The sequence below is a fragment of the Alligator sinensis genome, unplaced genomic scaffold (genome assembly GCF_000455745.1).
Source record: "Alligator sinensis unplaced genomic scaffold, ASM45574v1 scaffold259_1, whole genome shotgun sequence".
Classification (NCBI taxonomy): domain Eukaryota; kingdom Metazoa; phylum Chordata; order Crocodylia; family Alligatoridae; genus Alligator; species Alligator sinensis.
Window position 1 is genome coordinate 382909 of NW_005842430.1, and position 9341 is coordinate 392249.

The 9341-nt window shown below is 43.3% G+C and overlaps 1 protein-coding gene across 5 annotated transcripts in view; it reads left to right on the plus strand.

Annotated features, from left to right (window-relative positions):
- SH3GL3 (SH3 domain containing GRB2 like 3, endophilin A3) overlaps positions 1–9341 on the plus strand; it is a 111737-nt gene that overhangs the window by 47534 nt on the left and 54862 nt on the right. The window lies entirely within an intron of this gene.

Below are 9341 nucleotides of genomic sequence, written 5' to 3' on the forward strand. Positions count from 1 at the left end.
GAACACACAAATTGTGCAGGAATTTTTTCCACTGGGATTGGGGGGGAAGAAATGGAGTTATTAACCCTGTTAAATGAAGTTGGGAATTATGCCTTCAGAAAATGTGGCTCCCCTGAGGCTCATGGAGCCCTCATGTAATCGGGTGGAGACTGCTGCTCTTTCTTGTCTCGGAGACTCCCTCATCCTTTGCTTGCGTGGTCTCATTGGTAGGGATGTTTCCATTTACGCTTGGAGCCAACTTTAACTCTGCCAGCAGGGCTGATCTTCAAACACTGTGTCTGGTAAAAGGATGCCAAAGCAAGAACAAGTAAGCCAGTGCCTGTTAGCGTGCTTTCTGATTGGTTTGTGGTTCTCCCATAGCACCATATCGTGAGGGTCCATTGCTTAATAAATATTCTCCAACTATTTGGGTTGGTCTAATAAAAGATATCAAATTCACCCAAGGAACCTTGTCTGCCGTTGCTGTTCCAGCACTTATTATCTATTGGAGCCCGGGTAGTTCACCACCCTTACGGGAGCAATCGGCAGTACTCTGAATTACCTTGTGATGGTCCTGGGGGTCAGAGAACCGTTTCAAGGCTAGAAGGTGACAGGGTGAGCTACTCTGACCTCCTTCATAAAAAATGCAAAAAAAGGCAAAGAACTTCACCTAATACTTTTGGCATTGAGCCCAGTAACTTGTGGCAACTATTGTAATGTCCAGGGGGTTGAAATGAATAGAAAAATGGTTTATCAGAGAAAAGAAGACTGGAAAGCAACAGCTAGATTGAGGAGAGCTATGAAGGTCCTGTGGGTGTGGTTGTGGGTAAAGAAGAAGAGGGAAGATTCAGGAGGAGGTCCAATGAGCCTGAACAGATGGAGAGTGATTAGAAACATAAAAGGAAAGAACTGGTTCCTGGATCCAAAAAGCTTATTTATACATTTGATCCTATCAGCCTGCCACCCCTACACAATACATTTTCCACTCTGGCATCCTTTTGACTTTGCTGCTTGTTTCCTGTCATTAATTTGAGTCCACGAAGACTGTTGTTTTCAACACGCTGTGCTTTATTGATGAGCATAGAGGTCAACATTTATTCTATGAACTATCCCTAGATTACAGTTTTGTATTGGTCCTAGGGTGACCTTTTCACAGTTATAGCTGATGTTTTGGCATTTTTTCATCCACCTCCTATTTGGGGAAAAAAAAATCAATTTTCTGTTTTGGTTTCTCCAGTAATGAGAACGCAACTAGAATTATTCTTTGGATTGCATTCAAGAACATCTTGCTGTTGCCCTGGATGTAGAGAACTCATGTTCACTTTGTGGTTTCATTACTTGTTTCACAGTGGCTAACAGATGACAGGGGTTGATGTTTCAATTAGTCACACGTTTATAATGATTGTTAATTTTAGACATTATAAAGTATATTATAAAAGCTGATGTGATTTAGCCAGACATATTTGAGAAGTGTAAGGCTAGACAAGGTCCATATGTGTTTTTATATTCATCTTTTTCATTCCTGCACCTGGCAAGAAAGCTCCCTGAGGAGTTAACAGAGTTCACTGTTGGAATTCTCATAGGTACAGAAGTGTCAAATATTTTAAAAAGTTTTTCTATCAAGTATTCTAGGGTTCAGAAGCAGTCGAGTACTTTGCAAAGTCAAGTGTCCCAATTTAGCAGTTTACTTTATTTCACCAAAGGTCCCTCTTGCAGTTATTGTTTTCATGCCACAGTCATGACTTATTTGAATACAGCGCACTTGTCATTTCTGATTTCACCTCAGCACTATGCTATGCACAAGATAAACTTTCAATGAAGCACTCATTATTTTTGATGGGAGCAGTATGCCTAATTACTTCTGCTACGTGGTGGAAAAATGTTTGCAGTACAAAAAACAAATTTCTGCTACATTTTTGTGAGTTTCACTTCTAGATGTACTTTTGACAGTTGCATTTGAATTAGTTACAGAAAAGGCATGTATTTTCCAAGAGGTTCAGCCAAGAGAACTGAGAAGAAGAACAGGTTAAAGAATGTACTGGTACGCATTTCGCTAGACCAGGTCTGCAATTATTTAGAAACTGGAACCATCTGTGATTACGTAGGCCATCTCTGTAAACCAGCATCATTTTTGCGATATCAAAATTTAATAAAAAGTGTTATCATTCCAAATCTGAAAATCCAGATGACAGAGGAAACATCTGGCCAGATTAGTTTAAACATGGAAAACAAGAATAATGTCATTTTCAATTTCACTTTTGCAACAGACAGTATTGTAAAAACTTTCCTTTGCAGACACTATGTATGTGTGCGTTAACCTTGTTTTCTGATAAAATATAGGAAATCTGGAATCACCTTCCTATAATTATTTTATGGCTATCAGTGTCTGCATGGCCACTAATCTGTGTCCTGTAAATTTAATTTAATTTAGATTTAATTTATACCTCCATGAATTTACACACACAGGATAATATATCAGAGGTAGCATAGTTTAGGGCAGGAAACTGGGAGTTAGCACTCTTGGATTCTAATCCCAGATTTGCCATTTACTTAATAGGCAACCGTTGTCAAGCTAGTTAATTGCCCTCTGCCTCAGTTTCCTCTTGTTACATCAGTGCCAGCAGTAATGGAAGCCATCAGTTAGAATTTAGCAAGGAAGCTCTTTATAAGTACTAAGTAGCATTAGTACATATTGAGGCTATTTTTCTTCCATTAACAAGCAGTGTGTGAGTACTGTGTCCAGTTTTGGCCCCTCACTACAGAAAGGATGTGGACAAGTTGGAGGGAGCCCAGCAGAGGGCAGCGAAAATGGTTCGTGGGCTGGGGCACATGACTTCTGAGGAGAGACTGAGGGAACTTGACTTATTTCATCTAGAGAAGAAAAGACTGAGGGGGGATTTAATAGCAGCCTTTAACTACCTAAAGCAGGGTTCAAAAGAGGATGGAGCTGGAGTGTTCTTAGTGTTGGCAGATGACAGAACGAGGAGCAATGGTCTCAAGTTGCAGCAAGTGAAGTTTAGGTTAGATAGTAGGAAGCATTTTCTCACTAGGAGGGCAGTAAAACACTGGAACAGGTTACCCAGAGAGGTGGTAGAAGCTCCATCCTTGGAGGTTTTTAAGACCTAGCTTGACAAAGCCTTGGCTGGGATGATCTAGTTGGGGATTGTCCTGCTTTGGGAGGTTGGACTGGATGGCCTCCTGAGGTCCCTTCCAACCCTGATTTTCTAGTATTCTATTCTGTGTGTGCAATTCAGAAATATGAACAGGAACTATCAGAAGCAGCATATTTAATTAAGGGGGTGATTGTCTTCCTCTGACTGACACACCCAGGACTCTGAGATGTCATATTAATAGCCAAACTAGCCCTTAACTGTATGCATAATGAGGATAAAATATTCTGAAATATTCTAAGAATTAGTGGCATCTGTAAGAGGGGATGAGGCAGCACCATTCCCAAAGCATAGACTTCTTTACAGAGGTCCAGTTTGTGCAGCTGTTGTGTTGCATTTAGTGAGACTTGATGTGAATAAGCAATTGCCCATATGAAAATGGAGTATGCTATCTAGACCAAAGAGAACTTGATAACAAAAATGCACAGGATGAGAGACAGGGGCATCTAGCTATTAATACCAAGTTCACAAAATGTTGGCTTTGGTTGAAAACGACTCATTTAAAAGGCTGCCTTCCTCTTCATCTGGTGCCTACTTGTGTATGCACTGCGTAAGTGGATGCAGTATTGGGACCGTTGACCTCATCCTGACAGGGGCTGACACTCACAACCCCGTTAGAAGTCAGTCTTCAGCTCAGGCTCGTTGGTTTCACTTCCTGCAGAACATCAAGGAGAAGCGCAGCTTTCTTGATAATCCAAATCAAACCAAATACACACACCACAGTTTCAGCTTAAAGTTACGTACGTGAAATATATTTTAGGAAGAACCCAGGAATAATGCAGAGGTGAAGCTTGAGGCAATGCTGCCAAAGAAAACAGAACTCAGTAAGAATGTATTTCACAGCGATAGCATGTAATGTATTGAGTCATAAATAATACTTCATTAATGGTTATTATTGACCTTGAGGTACTGTAGCGCCATGATTGGCACAAGGTGGTATTTTTGCAGCCAATTTAATTGTTAGTGTTGGACATTTTAAGTTACCTGGGCACTTACAGATCTTTTTTAGAGCTGCAGGAGGTCAAACACATTGTTCCTGCGCTATTTCAGACCTGTAGAACTTCAAAGCCACCTACACAGAGTCCTCCCTAGATGCAGCAGATATTTCCAGACCTTTTGTGCACTTTTGTCCTGTTCTTATTTTTAAAAAGCTGAAATCAAATAACATTTCATGAACAATGGTTATGTCGGTAGAAATAATTACAAGGATGCTGGGAACATTTAGAAATGGTCAAACACCCACATCTCAGGTGTTAGCTGTCAGGTAATGTTAATATAAAACACTCCCTATTTTTGCCAAAACAGTCTGCAATTATGTCTTCCAGTGTGTTCTTTTGCTAACAATTCTTTTATAGAAAACAGGAATGTTTTTGTTTTGCCCATGCAAAATTTTACAGGCTGTTCTGCTAATTACATTTTATTTTTTTTTCCTTAAACTTGGGTTTGTCCTTACTTTTATAATCTTACTTAAAGAAGAAATATTCTTTTGTCAGTAACCTAATCCCTCTTTTTTGCTTCCTCAGTTCCATGTGCTTTTTCAATTGTTTGATGTTTCCAAAGCTAGGCTGCTAGATAAACTATGTACAATGTTAAATGCCTCAGTTCTAGGCTTTAATCTCCAATCCTTCTTTGCACAAGGTAACTTCAGTTAAAAGAAGTCACACTGAAGGATGTGAAGAGTTCATCTTAATGGCGTTAATAAGAGAACTGAAATTGCGGGGGGGGGGGAACTCTTATGTGAGTATGATTGAGCCTTTGAGGCTGTTAGTTTTGAGGTAGAATTGCCCATTGGCTTGGCTGGGAAATTTTGCTGGTAGACATGTTGCATAGTAGTGCCTTTAATTACCTGTTCTGAGACTCTGCATAGTTTTACGTTTGATTTGCCAACTTTAATTCAATTCTGAGCTCCACTGTTAGCATAATACTTTTGTGGAGACTGCCACATGCAGGGACTTTCTCAACCCAGCACAATTTGGGCTTCCTTTTCTAAATAAAACGGGTTTGCCATTTCCGACTCTTCTTTTCCAGGACTATGCTGTTGTAGTTCAGTGGCTGTAGCTGTTCACTGACTGGCTTAGCTGCAGACCCTATGTCCCAAGACTTGAAGTGTATTTTCTATATTAGCACATGTTTTTTTTGATGGACTGAGTCTATTCTTGTCAATGCTGACAGCTGTAGAGTTGACTCTGGTTGGTCTCAGCTGATTTTTTGGCTGGTCTCCCTTAGACTTTGGATCATGCTTAGCTGTGAAAAATATGCTCCCTGTCATAATGTGCTTAATAATAATGATTTATGTAGATCCATATGTGACTCATTAAACAAGAAAAGGCCTGAGGCTGACTTAGTAGTAGCTTACACTATCACTATGCAGGGAATATACATATGTGCATTGATACATACAATTACATTGATTTTTGCCTTAGATTTCTGCTTCCTAGGGATTGCATGTTGCAACCGTATCTTTTTTACTGTTCCTCAATACCAGGTACATCTTTTTACATCTCAGTTTGCCCCTCTCTCTGGCATTTATCCACTGTGGTTTCACTTTTAGTATTGGAAACTGTTTACATCAGGAAAAAATGAACTATGAAATGGAGGCTTCATAAATGTTATTAAGGCTGAAGAACTAAACCCAAATAAATGCAACTACCCAGCATTATTTCTCTGTGTGTGTGCGTGTGCACACGTGCACATGCGTGTGCACACGTGTTCTAGGGGTGCACCGCTAAAGATTTTCTAGACCAATGCCAATAGCTGAATATTAACCAACCATATTGGCCAATGCCAATTTGATAACCGATTTACTCCGGTTAAATCGGTGGGGTGGGGAGCGGGACAGAGCCACAGGCTCATCCAGGGAGCGTGGGGGTGGGGGTGGCTCTCCTCCACTATGCGCACCCCATGGGAGAGGCATGGGGAGGGTATGTACCCCCCAACCCAGATTTGCGCACAGGGTGGATGCGGGTTGCTCACTGTGGGCTTGGGGTGCCCTCCTCTGCTGCCTTTCCCTTGTGAGCCCTACACTAGCCATGCACCCCCTGCTCGCCTAACAGCAGTCGAGCAGTGAGTTGTGCCCCCTAGTTTCCGGTGGGTAGGAGGTCTGTGGCTAGCTCGAGGCTCCCAAGGTACAGGCAGCAGAGTGGAGAGCCCTGACCCCACAGTGAGCAGCCTACATTTGCCCTTGCCCTGCTTAGCTCTGCTCCGCTTAAAAGCATCCCTGTGCTTAAAAATGGTGGTGGCAGCGCTTGAACTAAAGCTCATTCGCTGTGGGCTTTGGGCTCTCTGCCCTGCTGCCTTTGCCCCAGGAGCCCCTCATGAGCCATGTGTCCCTTGCCTGCCCAGCAGCGGAGGCACAACTTGCCACCTCTACTGTTGCTGGGTGGGCAGGGGGTGCATGGCTGGCACAGGGCTCCTGATGGAAAGCTAGCAGAGCAGAGAGCCCCAAGACCACAGTGAGCAGCCTGCGTCTGCCCTGCACAAATCTGGCAGGGGGTACATGCCCCTCCATGCCACCCCTGGGGGTGTGCACAGTGGCAGGGAGTGCCCCCCCAGACAGGCTGCCCATGGTTCCATCCTGTTCCCACCCCATGCTTTGCCCTGGCTTCTCAGTGCCCCAGCCCCTGCCCTACTCCCTTCCTCACCGTGGGAGCCTTGATCTGCCCCCCCCACCCCATTTTCCTTTCCCCTCCACAGACCTTGCTTGCAGGGAGCTGCTTCCCACACTGCCTGGCTGTATTCCTGGCCATGTGCATGCATGCAGTTGCTCACATGCACACAGCGCTCCTTGTGTCTCACTCCTGGCCCCTTGCAGGCTAGAATGAAACCGACTATTTCCCGGGGGAACCCAGGCATCTGGGGGCCCCAGCCCTGTGGGGGAGAGGGACCCCAGGACCCTGGCCAGAAGGCATAATTATTGGAAAGTATTATCAGCTACAATGGCCAAATAAAGCCAATAGCTGATAATCTAAATTTCCATTTTATTGGTGCTGATCCGATAGGCAACTAATATATTGGTGCACTGTCACAGGCTGGCTAGGCACTGTGAGTGTATCAGCCGTTAAGCTGCTGGGTTCGGGATTGAGGAGACGAGTCGGGAGTGAAGTAAAGGCAAATTTACTTATAGCTTAGTATACAACAGTTAACGGAAAGGTTAATGTGACAAACAGATAGTACAGTAATAAAGAGCTAATAGTGAATGATAACAACAGATAGACATAATGATAAAGAGTTCCCACATGGGGTTGGCAACGTATCGGCAGTCCCTCTATGCCAGGTGCGCGCCAAGTTGTTCCAGCGAAGTCAGGCATCCCCAATCAACGCTGTCCGAGGGGTCACTGGGAAGATCCCTTGGTTAGGATCCGGTCCTCACTCGCACTGGGAGTCTGGGGTCCAGGCTTCGTACAACGATGGTCCTTCTGTCCCGTCCTTCTAACTGGTCACTTGACATGCATGTTCCTTTATGCTTTATTTTATGCTAATCTGTTGGCTTTAGAGCCACTCACAGTCTTGCCCTATAGCTGTTACTCTATGGGATCAAAAGGTGTTAGAAATTATCATGAAAGGTTACTCCCCAAACTCGGGTTCACCCAATAAGCAAATTATACCACATTACTTTGAGGTTTGAAATTAGCATTAACTGCCCAAACTCAACCCCTGGTTTTTTATTTCTTAGATTCCTTGGAATGTGCTAATTATATTAGGTGGTCAGATCTTGTTACGGCTTTTCTTTAAAAAAACTGTTAGATCAGCTAATCTTTTAAAAAACCTGTTAGATCAGCTAATCTTGTAGTTTGGCTTATTTTTGGGGCCCATGGTCAGTGCAACCAGTTAGATTCAACGCTTTAGTTAAATTGTGACAAACAAATTCCACTTGCAGGTTGCAAACATACAAGCTTTGCATTAGCTAATCTTAACTGCTTAGACAATTGCCTGAATGTCTCCAAGAGCATATTTTTATTGCTCATGATAGTAACCACTCTGGTTCTGGCCACCACAGTGCACCTCTAATGAGTTCCCATATCTGGAGTATCTTGGCAGAGAAGACACGTTTGGTTTGAGAAATGAGCCTCCTGCTATTCTTTAATCCTCCTCTGAAAGGGCCTCCTTCTCATTGGAGGCAGGAAATTGTATACTAAAAATTAAATATGGATCATGGATGCAGGACTGGCATGAAGTATTTCTGAACTTAGAGATACCTTATACAAGAATATTTAAGAGACTATTTCCTGAAAATTTACCTTTGAATATATTGTCTACACTTTTCTGTATCATTCCTCATGCGTTTAAATGCCTTTCATATATTCAAACTGCACTGGGGAAAAAAAAGATGGCTTCATTTCATTGGGTGTTCGATTGGGACTTGCCTGTGAATTCACCAAAAAGTATTGATGAAAACCTTGGTACACCAGCTGCTCTTTCTCTTCGTGGGCAGTATTGCTATGGCAGCTGCCCCAGAGGTTGGAGGAGGCATGAATAACTGGTGCCTCCTGAATCTGGAGGGGCACCTGCAGAAGTTGTCGACAGTGGCAGCCCTGTCAGAGGTGGCACCAGCCCTCCAGACAGCATTAGTGTCAGCCGTCGGAGGGGCACCAGCCCCATCAGGGGAGTGCACGTGCACCCCCTAACAGTTGCCTATGGGAGGAGGGAAGGAAGGGACAGTACACTTCCATTTCAGTGGTATTGGAATTAGGATTCTCCCTTGAGAGAATCTAAAGACATGAAGGATGCTTGATTAGAAGTTGGCCTTGCTACCTTTCAATTTGATACAGTGGGACTGAGCTTTGATAAATTAGATGAGAAATGATGCATTGTGTAACTGTCTCACTGTGTTTACGGTCTGCCTGCATTCTTATGCTCCATTCAGAACATTTGCCTTTAACATATTGTCCAAGAATTCTACATCGTTCTTTATAGCTTTTAACATCTGTACAAAAAATTGAAAATACTGAATAACGAGAGATCTATATTTCATTTTTCAGTATACTGTCTCGGACGGCTAGAGCCATCTCGAGGTGATTTAGAAATTGCTCGTTCGTCAGGGAGGGCTGGTGAATGGAGAGGCAGACAAGGTTTAATGGTTGCAAAAACGTTTACTTACGCCGCTTGTAGTTGCGACGCAGATGGTCCGGTCGTCTGAACAACTATGTGAGTTGTTCCAGCTGGCGAGGCCCAAGCCAGTTAATCCGTCCGCAA